The sequence below is a fragment of the Rhea americana genome, unplaced genomic scaffold (genome assembly GCF_003343005.1).
Source record: "Rhea americana isolate MKP2758 unplaced genomic scaffold, rheAme1 scaffold_26, whole genome shotgun sequence".
Classification (NCBI taxonomy): Eukaryota; Metazoa; Chordata; class Aves; order Rheiformes; family Rheidae; genus Rhea; species Rhea americana.
Genome location: NW_028186379.1, coordinates 6079665 through 6097965, shown reverse-complemented (window position 1 = coordinate 6097965; position 18301 = coordinate 6079665). Strand labels below are relative to the sequence as shown.

General features: G+C 39.3%; 1 long non-coding RNA gene across 1 annotated transcript in view; it reads left to right on the top strand.

Moving 5' to 3' along the window:
- Positions 1-17935, top strand: part of LOC146594433 (uncharacterized) — a 73373-nt gene extending 55438 nt beyond the window's left edge. Inside the window, exon 6 of the long non-coding RNA XR_014896190.1 lies at positions 17469-17935. This is a non-coding gene — a long non-coding RNA (uncharacterized LOC146594433). The remainder of the gene's footprint in view (positions 1-17468) is intronic.
- The last annotated feature ends 366 nt before the right edge of the window (positions 17936-18301 follow it).

Below are 18301 nucleotides of genomic sequence, written 5' to 3'. Positions count from 1 at the left end.
GAAGAAGAAAAAGAAATTCCAATGAATTATCTCCCTAGGAGGAGTAATGACTTCTCCTTCCTCTCCTCTCCCACAGTTTAATCCTTATCCAATAGCACCAGGAGCAGCACTCCTCTTTTCTCCCTTGGACCACCATGTCCCCATTCCCCATAGAAGAATGATCTCTTTCTCTCCCAACTCCTCCAGTTACTGGGGATCATCTAGGATAGGAGGACAGTGTATTGGGAGTGTCTTTTTGAAGGTGATATGGGTAAGCAGCTGTGGAGAGAAGTCTTCATGGGGTCAGGCTGAAGTGAGGGGATGGGGGACGTGTTGCACAATGCGTACCACCAGACTACTATCCTTCCTAGTGAAGCATCTGACAAGTTGCTGTGAGAGAGTGACAAACAGKGGGCTAGATAGGCTGTGTGTCTGACCTGGCCTAGCAATTCCTGTGACATACTACTCTTTCAGCCTGGCTTCTGTGCCAGCCCACCTGTCATCATTCTCCGTCTTCATTCCAGATTAATKGTGTACCTGCTTTGGAGAGGTACTGGCTTTTCTTCCATGAGCCCGCTGAACTCTGGGGGATGAGTTAGGAGGAAACCTCACATCCCTCTTGGAGATAAGGACATCTAGACATTCAGACGAGGCAAGGGGTTGATGTGCTAGCCATTCCCCTGGCGAGGCTGAGGCTAAGGGGTCAATCCTGAGGGACAGATGCAATGTTAACATGTGGAAGCACAGCTGTTGGGGGTGAGCTTTGGGAAAGGAGTCTACCCAGCTAGCTGGTTACTGTTATCTGAGGGGAACTTGCCTGACAATGTGCAAGCGGGGAAGCTTCACCCCCTGCCAGGGGAAAGGGGAATCCCACTACCAGAGCTGGAAGCAGAAAGGGAAAAGTTTCTCTCAAGTAAACTTCCCTAGGTGAAGATGGTGTGAAAGACTCTGTCCATTTGTTTTATGTGACAGCAGACCATTACATTATTAAAATAGATAAGAGTGGTATTAGTRAGCTAATTAGTAGCCTCTGTGAGAAAAGAATGCATTTTAATCAGTCACTGACTTTTGTGTGCAGCTTTCCCTTTTTTCTTGTAGGCACTATTTACGTTATTTCCTCTTGGTTTCTTTGCTGTTTGTAATCCTTAGGGCACTAGCTGACAGCAGAAAAGGCTGGGTTCAGATATCTGGGGCTTATTCAAAAAACTGCTGGAAAAAATATGATGRGAAACTAAGCGCAGCCCTGCGTAGTCTGAACAGGCAATGCTTCTCTTTGCATTCTTTGAGCCCTTTTACATGTTTACATTTACATTTTACATTGTTTCACAGTGGGATGTGGTGGATGGGGAGGGAAATCATAATAGAAAAGCTGAGCAGACCAGTAATGATTCACTAGGAACAGCTACACTAGGAGTGCRTACAAATGTATGTAGGAAGTAGGAAACCAATCTCTGTCATGAGAGGACTTCCTCCCCCCTCCAAAAATAACATATTCTGAGGGGGGAAAAGGGGAAGTTTGGGGGATACCAGAAGTATTTGCAAATCTAGGTCAAATTCTCTGGAAAACAGAGGGGTAAAAGGAAGATTTCAATGGAGAAGATCTCAGATAGAGATCTTGGAGCTCTGACAAGTTGTCTATTTTCACTAAAGGCTGTGAGTTGGGGATTCCTGGCTTTCTGGAGCATCATGTCACGGGGCTTWTATCTGCRGGAACAGATTGGAAAACAGATTTTCCAAATTTCTTTATGATAACCATAAAGAAGATAATGAATGCAGTTCATTTGCTAATATCTAACACGTGGTCATTTACCATTGGGCTTTCCTGTTACCTTCCTGCTGGACTGTGGACCTCTCTTGATCAGTGGTCTTTTAGTTAACTCTATCGAGATATTTGCTCTCTCAATTAAATGGAATTGGCAAGATCTAAAAAATTCTCCTGAATTATATGCACAAGTACAGATTCTGTTTTCCCAAGGTAGGACAATAAAATGTATTGCTGCTCTCCAAGCTGACTTTCCTGACATTAACTTTGTCTTCTATTTATTGTCTCCTATATATGTTGATTTTTTAATACAATCATAAAGTGAAGTTTTCAGGTATGCTGTATGCCAGACTGTCACAGCGTAGCAGAGTGCGCTGTACTTTTTGTTGTGTGTTTAGTCCCGCCTTTGATGCTACTATGGCAGGAACTCTTTGGAAACTGCAAATCAAGAGGTTACCACAACTGCTCACTATCATCTTTCCTAATGTGGGGCTTATCACACCTAAAGCTCAAGTATCAAAATGGATACTCCACATTGATGTGACTACAAAGTCAGCTACATCAGCTTAGACCACCTTCAATAGCAACATGAGCTGGTGACTTGGATCTGAGGCAGATGAGTCTATTGAAGTGTTTTATTTGGGGAGGGAAGAGACATTAAGGTGGGCATTAGCAGAGTGGTGGCGACAAACAATGTTGGGGAAGAGGGCTATGTCTTCTTAAGTTACTCCAGCTCGATCTACAAAAGGCCTGATTAAGGCATATGAGAGTATCTAAGCACTGTTGGAAATAGCCTTTGTGTTCCTAGCCTGTTGTCCCAGGCTTGTTTGCTGTCTTACATCACTCATCAGCCAGGCTCTTCAGAGGACTTGACCATAACTGAACTCCTGCTCTGAAAATTCCTGAAGTAATTACATAGGAATGAGCTTTCCCGTTTGGATGAGAAACAGGCCTCACAGGCAGGGACAATTTTAAGAGTGCATGCTATAGACCAGCCAAAGGTAGTACTTTCTTCTTTCTTTTCTCTCCTTTAGGTTTAGGTAGGCTTAGGAAAAGCATTTCTTTTGGGTTAGTGGCACGACAGTGATCTAGATTTGATCTGTGATGAGCTATTTCAGTAGCTTGATGTATATCTACTTTAGAAATTTGACATTAAAGTGTAATTAGTAGCAATGGCATGAACAGCTCAATTTCACAAGCAACTCAATGCATAATAAGTTATTTGATTCCAGTGAAAGAGTAAGTTTTAATATTGCTCCTTCTGTTTTATATAATAATATAYTGATAAATCCTTATCCATTATTAACAACATATTGTGTGAAAATTGCATGTTATATGACTCATGTCACCAATAAGCATCTGAGCATTTCCATAATAATGAATCATTCATAATGCATTCATTTTGCCATTATGTGTTATACAACCTATTTGATGGCTCATTTTGAAGTAAGAAGATTTAAAAATGTATAAATTTTTTTTCATTGGCAAATAATCCCATATATTTTTTACTCATTCTTATGGCACTCAAGGGGTTATGCTGGCTTTGCTGTGTTGTACGTAGGCTCTGGGGCACAAACCAAGATGTATTTGCTGGGATACATACAGGTCTACACAGAGTTATACCTCCACTGCAGTCAGTATCGTGGTACTGTGTACATCTACAGACCTGATGTTCYTGTCCTACTAATAATTAATTGTTCAGTGATCAGCAACACTGATGAAACCTGGTGTCCTGTGACTTTGTGATTGAAAACTAAATGCTAATGTGGATTCTCTGAAGTCCAGTGAGGATTAACCTTACTGTAGAATTCCTGCGTGAGTTGCATGACTATCCTCTCTTGCTTTGCCTGTTATCATAAAATACAATTTCACCGACATCTCTCTCCCACTGCCGCATTTCAGCTGAACTTGGCTTCTGGATTAGATAGTTATCATGGGTGACTGACAGGCAAACATTCACACACAGAGAAACAGATTTGCCTCATTTCATTAGGAAAGCAATGCTAAATCAAGAATGACTCCACTGAAATGCTACAGGTATAAAGCCTCAAAATCTGTACCATTAGTGTTAAACATGGTGATAATTCCTGCCTTTATTAATAAGGCATTAGCTGTTCTTTTGGGACTGTGCAGGAGAATGGAGGAATTTTCTCTACTATAAAAGCCCCCTTCTTCATCTATTATAGCTTAGTAATGAAAAACAACTCCTGTGGAACTGCCCTTCTGGTTTTCAGAATCAGACTTTTGGTTTTAAACCAGTTTTTCATCTGCATGAACAGCTTTCCTGTTAGCTTGGTGCTTAGAAACAAAGGACAAATGCACACAAACATCAAGATACAAATAATCTTATTTTAAGGCTAACCCTTATGAATCAGTCACCAGTGTCAGAAGATATTTTCCCCCTTGATTAGCTAAATCCGGGATACGAACGTGTAATTTCACATTTTTTTTTTCTTGAGCTTTTGGAGCAGCAGAACAGCATGAGAGACAGAAAACAATAAGAGGCTTGAGTTATTATGGCAACAGGCTGAAAACAACTTTATCCTCTTGGTAAATAAGGTGTGAACAATAATTTCAGGTTAGACAGGCTCTTCAATTATACATTCATGTTAGTAATAAAATAAACATGTTTTCAATAACATTTGAGCTATAAATACATTATTCTTTTTTACTAACTACTCTGCAGAGTATAATGCTGTAGTTACCAGTCTACTACCACGTGTAGCAGCTCTAGCCCATTCTTGTCTATTAAAAATTAAACCCTTTTACCATACATTATTAAAACTGCTTTGGTTGACTGTAAATCAAGAAAGACTTCATAAAGTCTCACAAGAGAAGGAAGTGAAATCTGATTAAATCTAGGGTCCACAGGCAGCAATGGAAAGAGTATGAGAAAAAAAAATATAACATTAAATTATATCTTAAAAACTCTTTCAGGACTTTAAAAAAATCATTAGCAGCTTTTTTTCAAGCTAACTGTTAAGCAAGGGACTTTTAATAGATCCATTATTCTCTGTGCCCCCTTTCACTTTTCTGTTTGGAATCTGTGTTACTTACAGATATAGATGACTTTGGTTCCATGTTCTCTTTTTCTCAGTGATTTTTTTCTAGATATATTGTGCTTGCTTAATAGCTCTCCTGTGCCTTGTATATAAACACTGATGAGCGTGAAGATTACACTATTTATTAGCTGAACTGTGAGTTACAGGGTCTGATTTTCACTTTAGGAAAAAAAAAGTAGGCAATGTAAGAGAGAGAGAGAGAGAGAAAAAAGGCAGAAATTACATTTCCTGGAGGGAGAAGGAGGCCACAAGTGTTTTACTGACAAAGCTGGAGCAGCATATCTAGCTTAATTGAAATAAAGTTTTTCTCTGTTTTTTAAATGTAGATTGTTAAAGGGAAAAGAGGAGATTGAAATTATTCTTTTCACCTGTGCTGTTTTATGACAGTGATGTTAGACAGTACCCTGGAATGGCAAGTAGCATTTCACTAGGAAGTACTGAACTTGGCATGTTGCAGTGAAGGAGATGACTGTATCATCACTTAACCTTGAACCAGGTGTTAGTCATGAGGCCTGTAACATCTCTTATGTTGTTGAGGAATGACAGGGAACGTGAAGCAGCACAGCCACTGCACTGGGGCCATGGTCCATGACTGGGAGTCTTTTGTTTTGGTTGTGCAGAAGTAATCATTCGCAACCCTTGCTAAAAAGGGCAAGAAGACTCAATCTCACCACTAGCATCAAGGGGTAAGGTGGGCTGTGTTTGCCTCTGAACATGGGCCCCCAAGAAGCAGCCTGTCATGACTTGCCTGCTGGTTCTGGAGTTGCTTTCTGAGGTAGGGTCCTGGCCATGTTACCAATGATCAAGTAGACTGAGACCACAGAAACAAGCTTGAGAGACTTCTTTGCTGTAATCTCACCTGGGAAAGAAATGGAGACATGCCCAGGAAGCCGTTGAGACAGCTGGATCAGGCTCACAGGCTAGCTAAGGCCCAAGAGCAGCAAGGTGGGCTGAGGATGCCTCCTGCAGGAGCTGCTTCCCAGGGAGAGACTAGAAGACTTCTCARCTCCCTTTCARTTCTTGCCCTTTCCCCTTTCCCTTTCTTTTTTTTCCTTTTCCTTCTGACTTTCCCTTTTCTTTTCCTTTKTCCTTTTCTTTTTTTTTTCCTTTTTTTGTTATGATTCATACATCTGAAATATGGAGGACAGATCTTTGTGAAGATCTGATCTACTGATATCTACAGTGTGACCATGGTACCAGTGGGTTTCTAATGGGAGGACTGAGTGCTAAGGTGCAAGTGAGTACTAGAGCCCACGCACAGGTTCTTTTGCAGCTSCTCTCTGATATTTCAGGCTATTTGAATGGGGAAGGACCCCCAAAAAATATGTAAAAAGTGCTGAGAGCACAAATCTATCACCTGAATAGAGCACACAACAGGCCATTTTTAAATTAAATTATTTACAGAAATAAAAAGGATTACTCACGTTGCTGGAATTAGAGAGTATTTGATTGATTTGGGGCCCACCTATATTGAAAAAGGTATGTGAAACCTCACTTCTGTTTTGAAAGAGAACATTTAAAAACCATTGTACCGAGTGGCCCAAATTTATGAGTAAAGAACATTATCAATCCTGATTGTATTTATCAGTATTGTCTAACGTTTCTGGGATGGGTTAGCAATGGCCTGAAAGAGACACATTATAATTCTTGATGTATTGGCTAGGACATCTGATAAACATGCACTAGAGGAAGTTTTAATACCATGTTGTCTGTCAAAATCCTTATCACAAATGCCAAGTCAGTTCATTTGCTACTTGGTTCCCTGAATCTTGCACAGATTTTCTTAGAGAAGAAATCAAGGATTCTTATGTCCTGGTAGCAAAACTGAGCTGTAACGGCAGTTTCTCCAAGCTAATGGAAATGCTAGGAGTAATGAGAGCTTTGCGTGGTGCCTGTGAAGGAAGAGAGTAACAGAGACAGAAGCAGAAAGAGCAGCAGGAGATAAAAAATAGCAGACCTGGAGAGTCTGTGCAGGGTGTTGATCCAGAGCTCCGATCCTTGCTCTATAAAGTGTAAGAACTAAGTAAATTTTGAGTTATAGGACTATAATTCCGTCGCTGGATTGTGGTGACTGTATAAGGCCACTTGAGCTTTGCTCCTGTAGTTTACGATATCACCACAATCCTGTGGTGGATTTACAGCCCTGTAATTTTTTACAGTAGTGAGCTGTTTATTTTTCTATTTACTACAGTACATCACAGGAGATACTGATAACAGTCACCTAGCTCTATCGTATAGTTTCCTATACTCTTGCATCTGTTCTTGTAGGAAAAATTAAAGCCATTCTTTAGGAGCAGGCTGCCAGAGGCTGGGGCAGGGGGAGGAAGCTACTTCGGCTGCCTCTCTGTCTCTTGAAAAGACTGTTTAATTTAGTAACTATTTGTCCAGACACAGGAGGGCATAACAACTACCAATTTCACATCACTGTATGACGAACAGCTGTATGGTTCTCATTTTCACATATTTTCTTTTCTCTTTCTTGCCCCCTGCTGTATATTAATTTCTCAATTAAGGTTCATCTCACCAGTCTCTTGTACAGGATGTCACCTTAATAGAAAGCCGAGGGGAGGACAGCATGGTACATCGCAGGCAGACACCAGGCCTGAGCAAGAAATAGATCTTGGGCTTGATCCCACACTAAAGCAGTCCCATGGATTTTGGTTCAGAGCAGATGGACATAACAGTTAATTTGATTAGTTGTGAGCATGGCRGGGAGGTAATCACAGCAAAAGGGGGAAGAGCACGGTAGGTAGCTAATTTTCAGTGTCATGCTCTAGGCTGCTGTAGCATCATAGCTGTATTCTGCTCCACAGGTAATTATGCCAATTATTTAATGCAAATAAATAAAAAACCCGCATCTAACCCAAAGCTCAGTCAGACAATCTACCCATTGCACTCTAAGCACTGAGAGAGGAGGCAACATAAACTTGGCAGCAATGCTGGGGAGATCCTTAAAAGGGTTTGAGGAGAGAGATAGGCAATGTCCAGAGGCTTTTGATTTCTGTGGATGTAACTGACCTTGGCATTTTAAAAAAAAATCAGTGTCCCTAATTGGATCATTAAATACCATCTTCAGTGCTTTAACTAGAGGACAAAATGTTTGTTGCCGAAAGGARCTGAACCCCCCCTCTCTCTGTATGCACAGTGTATAATAGACTTGTCTGCAGGACTGTGATTTTAGAGGAACACAAATTATGGGAATGGACTTTTATTATAGATACTGAGTTATCTTCACTTTTGATGCAGAAAATTACTTTTGCAAAATCATGGAATTAGTCACGGAGGGGGGGTTATTTTCATTGACAAGATGCTGGATTTGAAGTATCATAATAAGTCTGCCTTATTCTTCAGTCTGGAATGTGAATAAATAAGCTAAGAAGTCTATCTTGATGAATCTCTGGTTTGCCAAGACACCCAATATTGGACATTTGTTTAGGAAAGAAAATCTCGACACTTGTCCTCGTCTCCTTCAAGCTAAATCAAATAAATTGATTTAGATCATGATTTGGTATTTTCATTAGGCATTTGTTAATTAAATGTTAATTAAATTATACCTAAAAGCATAAGATGCCTGGACATTAGCAGGTGAATTTTAGCTAGTGCCCTCCTAAGCACTTGTCAGTGCATACTGCAATTTCACAAAAGGCATTTTTGTTATGTTACTGTGTTGCTACTCAATCCAAAGTCAGGCCATGGTAATGCCTACAACATTTTCTGGATTTAACATTTAACATTAGTTAAATATATACCTTCATCATTAGTAACGTATCTAAATTAGACTATTATGCAGTTTGGTGATCATTCTTTCTTTGGGCACACAATGGTGTAAATACTCTGTATGCAAATAAAAAGATAACAAAAAAGCAGCTCTAAAGAGTATGTTCAGCATTCTCTCATTTTAACCACATGGGGGCATGAGATATTTATTTAAGAGCATTTTTTAGGGAATGATTGGGAAATATATGAAGATGGGAAGCCTTACTGCATCTAAATTGTCACTTGCTCTTCAGCTCTGTTGTTGCAATCAAAAATACTTAGCAAATAATTATAGTAAGTGACACTAGCCTAAAATACAATAATAAACAAAAATATAATGTACTTAGGAAAGTATATCAAAGTAGATTTTAAATATCCCCGTTACTTGACCTGGTCTCTATGAACTAGTTTGAATTCTGATGACTTTGTAAACAAAATCTGTAATTCTCTATATAACCCTGCGTAACTGACTGTAAAACCTGGACATTCAAATTAAATGAGAAGGAATCTGCTTGCTTTGAGGTATAATGACCTAGACTTGGAGGAAATCCATTTCATTAATTGACACCAGTTTTTGTCATTCATTTGCAAGATTAGTAATAAGCTCTATACATTTAGGCCCAGATTCAGCAAAACACATAAAATCATACTTAATGATGTTAAATATTCAAGTAGTTCTCCCTGAGCACATGCCTTAAGCTGAGTACATATTGAAGTGCATTCCAACACAGAGAGAGTGGCACAATCAAGCCTTTAATTAGTTTTAAAATGGAATTCAAAATRCAATGCAATTCTTCACACTTTACATTGAAAAAAAATGCATGCTATGAGGCTCTCTTGGGACAGAGATGACTAAACCTATTTATCCACTTTGGTTTCCAAAGGGAATGAAGGTTCATTGTTTTCTGCTGTTACTGTTCCCTAAATTTATATACTTATTTTGCTCAGTCAGCTGGCCTGTTTAAAGGACAATATTTGTATGAATATTTCTGAGTCTATTATTTTATGCACTTTTTTATTTATAAGATAATTCGTGCATTTTATTGGTATTTAAGAGGCTGGAATATTTTTAATTTTGCTTCTGTAATTTTAAATCAAAGCAAAACCAAGCAGCAGAAACACCATATAAACCAGTGTCCACATCACCTGAAAGTTTGTTGCTTTTCAAAATAAGCTGAAAGTCAGGATTTAGTACTGCACATTTCCGAGCCAAATATTTAATGCTCACACAACTCAAAGGAACCAGAAATTTCGGTCTTTCATTTCAAGCCATTGTGTGCTTTCCASTCTGCAGTTTTCAGAATGTGCCTTTGACTTACCTGATCTCTATGCAAACTAGGTAACTGCACACAGGTGAATTTTAGGTCCAAAACTATTCTCCTCTTTYTTTCAGAGAAAGGCAGCCAAGAAAGGCAGCTCTGAATTCAACCCGTACTTCACCAAACTCTGAGTACTTTGTTCTTTAGGTTTGGCTTATACCCCTCTTTGTGGTAAATATATTTCAGCAGGGAGTTAAAATAATACCTAGATTCTTACAGGCAGGGATAAAATTGCTTCTGAACATAATGTAGTCAGTATAGCACAGTGGAGTTTATTCCTGAACCAGCAGACTATAGCTGTTGGATGTTTTTACTAGTCTACAAAATCCTTTTATTACAGTGCCCGGTTTTAGAACCATTTTGGTTGCTCCAACACTTTGTTCTTGACATCTTGCATTTTTAAGTAGTCTGTGAAAGCTTGCCTGAAAAAAATCATTTCCATCAAATGCTAACATAAACCTAGACTGTTGATCCACTTGTATAACACACATATGTGCCTTGGCTGTATTCTCACTGAGAATTAAAACATACATGCAAGGAATCGCCATAAATGAACATGAGAAAGAGCCCATATTGCAGCCTTACTCTAGAAGAACGCCCACTGACACTAAACCTGCAGCTTCCGTCCCCAAAGCAAAGTCTGTGGGTATGTCTGGCTGCGTTTCTTTCATTTTCCCTAATACGTCTGTTCCTGGCTAGCAATGAAGCACTTGTGTACACTAATCTCTAAAGCTATCAGTTCATCTGATATGCTCTCTGAAATGGATGAGGCAGTGAACATGGTGTCAGATACTGTTTTCCGGTAAGTTTTTCTGATCCACTAATGCATCAAATATATTTGAATTTACTATTCACATAACTTTTTATGGAACACTATTAAGCCAATTTGGTTGATAACCACCGTAACCTTTTTAGTGAGTTACAGCTCAGTGAGATCATTATTCCTGGATGTGGTTTGCGGTATCATGCGCTACGTGCTGCAACCACGACATCCTTGTATGAAGGAGAAAACACAGTTTGTTGGTTTGTGTGTGTGTGTGTGTGTGTGTGTGTGTGTGTGTGTGTTTCTTTTTAATTGTTTCTTAAATAAAGAACTGATTAAAGGGAATGACTTACATTGCTCTGCCTTAAAAGTGATGGAATCTTGGGAGAGGATCAAAAAATCCCTCTGAGTTGGCTACCACCTTCCTATCTTCGTATTGTTTTTAAATGAAACATCTGACACGTTCTCCAGCTGGGATGTTATTTTGTTCTTCTCAACAAAGTGATTCAAAATTCATGGAGAAACATGCTGAATGGAAGAGAGATTTTTTTTTCATAGACATCTGGAGCTTTTTTTCAAAGCTGATGTGATCTTTCATCTGGACAAGAAAGGCTTTGATCCAAACTCTAAGATCCCCCTTTCTCCCAGTTAATTGGTGTTAGTGAGGTAGGTTTGACAGTCGCTAACGCAGCCTCTGGAATGCCTTACTCTGTTAAGACCTGTCTGTTGTGGCTCAGTCAGCTCAAAGACATCAGCTTGCTCTCATTTGACTTCTGCCCTGCTGGGGATGATTACAGGTTTTACTTGCTTTCATTATTTTCTCTTGTAAAACCGTTGAACATCAGCACTGGAAAACACTTCTGAAACCAAGCAAAAGGCACTTAGTTGGAGGCATTCATGATAAGCTTTGGTATTCACAAAAACTCACGGGTAATATGAGAGAGAGAAAGGTTGGTTGCATTAAAAATTCTGCTCTTCATTTTTTTAAAATCTTGCCCAATTTTGAGGTGGTTATGTCTATTATCCTGCAATGCAATTATTAAATGAAACAATAAAAGCAAGCATCTTTTCTCCCAAGGTATGTACACCAATTATGTACTGTGTATATTTAWGTATTTTTCAGTGAAAAAAATACTCATTTTTAATCCAAATTTTAGCTCAATTAATTTAAAACAAATCTGTGCCCTTCCTTCATGATGGCACACAGAGGAATAAAGGAAATGTTCCCCACTGTGTTGTAGTTGGCACTGTAGGTAATAACTTGGCAAAGAAAGCTTACTGTGTAGGGCTTTTTCTCCAGCTCCTGTGACAATATAGACTGGTACACAGTGGATGAACAGAGCCTTCATTCAGCCATRCTATAATCAGAGTGAAAAAAGAGTTAGGAAAAAAATATGTAAAATTCATTTCCTTTTCTGCTTTCGGGGCACTGCAAAAGCTCTTGTCAATTCTCCATCAGGGCACACTGCAACTACACATTGACTTATCTAGACTGCAAGGAATGATGCACCTAAAGAGCACAAAACCACCTAGCCCTTACAATTTCCTGCGTGACTGTCCAAGTTTCTGCAGCTGAGAAACTTGCTGTATAAATGAAGCTTCACAACACATCCCTTTTTTTCTGGAACTAATTACCATTGCTCTCGGACAGTCTAAAAATCACCATTATCCAGTTAAACTTAGAACAGCTATTTTCAATATGTATTTAGCTCTAAAACCTACTGCTTTTATTTCACAACTGAATAAAAATTTGTATGTCTTAGTGTGTATACATTTTTTCCTGCAACGTTGCTTAGTCTCATAAAGTATATTACACTTCTGTCTAAACCCTGCCCATTTCTGTAGCATTGCAACTGCAACAAAGCTACAACTTCACCATACGGTGCAATTATTTTTCTTGTTTGAGATTTTGGGAGCCATCATCCCCTCATGGAAAAAAAAAAAAAAAAAAGGAGATAAAAAAGGATATTGAAGTAGTTGGTTCTTTCAGACACTATCAGAAGATCCACCTGTCGTATTCCTGAGGATCTACAAGCACTGACAGTTTGCTAGCCTTTCTTTAAAGTGTGGTAGACAATATGATGCAGAGCAACTCTTCCCATTTAGGTATCATGCTGAGTGGCTGTGGTATTGCTTTGGTTACTATTGAACAATTYCATTACTGGAAAGAGCCTCCCATTCCACATTATCTCAGTATTATAGAACAACATTTTGGAAAGAGTATAGGGTCTTTGTGTTGTGTTTATTGTTTGTTAAGCTAAGGAGGAAGCTTACTYATAGCCTGACATCCCATCATGACAGCATATTTAAATTTCAATATTGAAAATATTAGAGAGGAAAGCAGAGATTCCTGAACCACTAGACATAAAAGACACAGCAAAAATCATTATTAGCCGATATGCTGGAGAAACTATGTGACAACTATAACCCTGCAACTCTTATTGATTTTGGCAGTTAGAGGTTTAATATTGATTAGAAACTGATATACCACTGACACTTACATATCCATTTCTCTCAGAATATACAGCTCATCTTTTTTTCTGCAGGTTCATCTCTGGAGCAAAGATCTTAGAGTTCAGCGAGCTGTTCAATAATGGTTTCTAGGTCCCACAGCTTTTCTATACTAGAGTCTCTTCCAGAAACTTGATGGAAAGGCTGTGCCTTTGAACCGTAGTGAATGTATCTGCAGAGTGTCATTTTCAACCATAGGCCAGAACCTTAGTTTTTTTTTTTTTTTTTTTTTTTTTTTTTTTTTTGGGGGGGGGGGCAAAAGGAAGAAAAATTAAATGAGGATAAACCCCTCATTTTTCAAGGTGAAAAAAAATTCTATCATAAGTAGCAGCAAGAGAATCCAGCATGTAAATGGGGACACAGACTTACTGATGAATGCTTTTATAATCAGGGCCAGACAAAAGATTTTTAATAAAGGCAGTGCTATACTCAGCAAATAAGAGATATTTAGGGCTCTAACCTGTTCTTACAAGTAATGCTGCCATGCCCAAGCTAGCTTTAAACTACTCATGACAAATACACCAATGGACAATGAGATTGTTCAACATTGGGTGATTTGCAGGGTTGGAGAAAATGGAGGCAGATCCACAGATGTTGTATTTAGTGGGTAAATGTAGGAGRAGGTCATTTGACCCAATGCAGAGTTAGATGATCCTAGTGCTTGAAGCAGCTCAGAGGGTTTGGCCCTGTCCTCATCTGGCTCGAGAGGTTCTACCACTGTGGCATGGAGCATCTGGTCTCTCTGTATGTGAGATTTTTAACCTTCAAGCTGCCATTTACACCATGCCAGGGGCTCCCTGGCTTTTTGCAAAAGCCCTAAACTCCCTTTTTTACCGGTCGTGGTTGCAGAAATGAAGGGCTTGGGTATAGTTAATGCAGTTCTGCAGTTGTGGGTAACCGCTCTGGAATCTGAAGAAGCCGATGTAAATAACAAAGTGCATTAAGCAACCATTGTGCAKTGACTGCCACTGGCTGAGTATAGGACTGGGAGTTTTGTTTGTTTATTTGTTTTTTAAGGGATGCAATAATTTGTTTTGGGGACAATGGTGTTTACTTTTTCCATTGATTGACTTCTTTAGGAAAGTGTGACAAAAGTACTTACTGCTCTCTGGCATCCTGGAAACAAGTGCCAGGTGGTTTCAATATCGCTAGTGGAATCTGGGATGAATGGGAGAGTTGCCCCTCTTGTTAAGTTACATGCATAAGCTCAGAATCTTCTACATGAGCTTAGGGTTTTTCACATGTTTAAGCACCTAGGGTTGATTTAAAGTGACTTTGATGGAATAACCAGGCTTTATGAATCACACATGAAAGGCATTTGAATAAATTCCAGTTTGGTATTTAGGTCTGGCATTTTCAAGATCTACTCTTGGCTTACTTCCTTTCCAGAAAATTGGGACTGTGCTTTACCCAGCTTTTCAAGCATTTCCAGAGAAATACCACTGGAGAAAAGAGGCTGAAGAATTTACTTGCTTTCTTTAGTTATTTGCAGTTTTAGCAACAAACCCAGGCAGCTTTTTATTTTTAACCCCTTCAGAACTGAATGAGTGAGAAAGTTCAGTGACAACCTGAGGAGTTTCGTTTACTCATCTCTCTACCATTTTTTACTGGCATAGTTGTAGTCTCATTARGGTGCCCAGGGAGCTTTACACAGGAAACACTGTCTATTGTTTATTTGTGCTATACGCTGGGATAATCTGCAAAGCCATAGTGGTATTGTAACTATGAACATGCTGATCGGAAGCATTAAGGAAATTAACATAAACCTCTATTAATGGCTTAAGGGAATCTGACTAAACAAACAAGGCCACACTGAGCAATAAATGTGAGACTCAGACTGCATGACTTTCTTCATAACTACTCTAATTAATTGCTACAAAAGATTAATTTTATAATACAGCATGGGTATCAAAGGGAATGGCTTAGTGATTTAAGTGTTATATGTCTCCCTGGGAGATGCAGGTTCAGTTCGTCATGAGGCTATTGTCAGCCATCCAAAATATAATAGCTAAAATGAATTTTGTGTATTTTACTGCTAGATTTTCTGTAGAACAAAGTCCTCAGTGCTTCTTCTGCTGAAGTCAATAGCAGATTTGCTATTARTTTTTATGGGAGTAGGAATAGACTCACAAATATTAAAGCAAAATCTGTCACTGAAATTATCTTTGTACTTTTTCATAATTTCTTCACAGCCAAAATATCTCTTTTTCCCCAGGTAATGTAGAACATCTGCCAAAACCCTGCTTTCCAGCAATGTTCTGGGTGTACGTGGTGGCATGAGCTCCATACAACCCCTTTAGGAACTCCCAAGTTGGATGTATAATTGCCTGAAATTGATTGAATTGGTTTCTGAATCAGGATGTGGCAAAACTCTATCGAGTGAGCCTGGAAGCACTGCACARCCGAATCCTAGCTAGGCGAATAAAAATTCTGCTGAGATACATTAGAGGAGATTACTGTAGGCTTCCCTTTTTGACTGTAGGCCTTTCCTGAGGTCTCTAGTTTGAGTGTGCCCTGAAGAAGTCCAGAAAAGGAATGTGAGATGGAGTTCTCTAAGGGTTTTGAATGCAGTAGGCACATCCTTCTGGACTGCGACAAGGGAGTTCAGCCATGTGCTACACTGCTGTTGTGTATGGACTGGAACGGTAGAATAGAGTAGTCATCTAAGAGCTCGTACAAACAGAGGACTCATGTCAGGTGATGTTATTTGCCTATAGTTTAATTGTCCATCTGAGATGGTTGACTTGAGTCCCTTCAAAACCAGGGAAGCAAAACAGACCCTTTGCTGGTGCAATTCATCTGACTTCAAGACTTGTACTTTAGGGGAAGGTGGATGACACTCAGACTGTCTCAGGAACATATAACTTTTAGTTATATGAATACCAACTGCAATTAATCTGTTGCCTTTAATGGCTGCCAGTATTGCCTTTCTGTGCCACAACTGAGCCCTGTGCTGTATTCATGATTAGTTTTAACGATAGCAAGTATAAGACAATATGACTTTGATTAGACCCTGTGAAAGGAGGGGAAGCCAAGTCACATTATTTTGTATTTGCAAGGCCATGCACGCAGGAAATATGCTGATAGCTCAGCTGATGTGTGGTACCCTGACTGTATATCTGAGCCCAAAGGGTCATCAGTCAGGCTTGTTAATCACCTCAATGAAGAACTGTCAAGCAGAACAACGTCCATCTACTTGTAGATTTTGGCTGAAGCTGTTCTTATTTGATGGCTGACCTGATCTTTCCTCTCCAAAAACTTGTGAATGGAATCCAATAATTATTCTTGGTTTATTTTGACAAGTGTTTCCACCGCTTCCTTCTCACTTAATATTTATCTACATGAGCCAAGTTGGAGGCATATGTGTTTTAAAGAAAAATGAGTGATAAAATAAGACTCTGTGTTTAGAATTAGGCACCTAACTAGGTGACCTGATTTTCAAAAATGCCAATTGCCCAGAAAAGACTTCTAGCCCTAGAGACCATTAAAAAAAGTCTTAGCTTTGTAACTGTTATTACAATGATTATTTATGGTATGTATTGCAGTAGTACCCTGGCAATGGACAAAGACCCATTGTATGAGGCACTGTACTACCACAGAGAAAAAAGTTACATGGATTAAAATTCCAACTGCCTGTTCCTCAGTGGAAACAAACTCAGAATATGCATACATAACACAGCCACCTCCTCTTTGGAAAATGCCTGTCAGCTATCCAGGTGTCCTACTTTTAAAATGAGTCAGTCAACCAGTAGCCTCTGCTGGCTAAAATGAGAGCCGAGCAGCTCTGTCCTGTCTTTCCCATCATTTCGGAAATGTCCCTTTGGCCACTGCTAGCAGTCCTCTCTGTTGCTCTCTGTCCCTGGGCATGTCCCACCGTCACTCAGGATGACCCCAGCTACCGTTCACCATGCAGCACTAATGGCTTTGGCTGCAGYGACAGGTCTCCTTAGTCACGACTGTTCCGCTATCATCTTTCCTGCCTGATCAAAAATGTTTACAAAGGTGCAATAGGAGGATGAAGAAGAGGGGAGGGTAGCAGAAAAGAAATCCAGTTCTGTTTGGAAACAATTTCAGAGCTTAATTAGTAAGGAGGGGGGTGGGAAGGGGCCTGAACAGGTGGTGTATTATTCTGCCAGGGATCTTCAAAAGGGAGTGAGTGCGTATTGTTAGTTTGCAGCAGAATGAAAAATGGGAAGTTCAACAGGGCCTGGATACATAAGAGCAGGTGAGCTGTCAGGGTAAGGTCACAGTTATACACACATATACACGCAAAAAATCTGCATAGGAAAAAAATAAATTTTCCTTTTTGCCCACAGGGAGACAGATCCCAGCTCTGCATCTGAGATTTACATGGATTCATATTCATTACATTACCAGTAGCCACATTTAGCAGTGATTCCCAAAGGAGCAAGAAAATGATGGCCTAGAAGAAAGCTGCCACATTTCAAACTCTCCAGCTGTGCCTTGCCGCCATCGCTACATTCCACTGCCAAATGCAGTAATTTATGAATTTGTCTTTTTTATCTACAAAAAATGTTAATTTACAGAATGAAGAGAGGAATAGGAAAGACTAACATGGTGGGGAAAAGAATGTCTGCATTTTCTCTTAACCGCTTTATAACTATTTCTTTCATGCTATAAATGTTATTTGTGTTCACAGGATCATTATTATTCTGTGTTAGATGCTTTAAAACAAAGCTGGGGTGCCAGCARATAGTGTATCCCAGCTTATAACATAGTCATTTTAAAGAGGCAGCAGAGCAGAACTACTACTCAGTTTGAATAAATAGAGAATGAATTATGAATGGTAATGATTTTTTTTGTTTATTTAAATACTGATTATGTGCCATAAAGAATAATAGATACTGCACTTTTTTCAAAAAAGCTGGTTCATGTCGCGTCGTATGGAATTGTGCAAATACATTTGTTCCACGAGGGTAGATTAGGATCCATACATCTTTTTGGTGAAATTGGTAAAAAGTAAAGGAAAGTATAAGTTCTCTGACACCAAAAGGAAAAAAGATTATCCTTAATTACATATTCTTCCTCCCTCAACGTTGTTCCTGGAAGCATTCTGCAGTGCTACCTATGGGACCACTGAAAGAGTTGACTTCTGCAGGCTGAAAAAATTGTGCCTAAAAGTCACTAG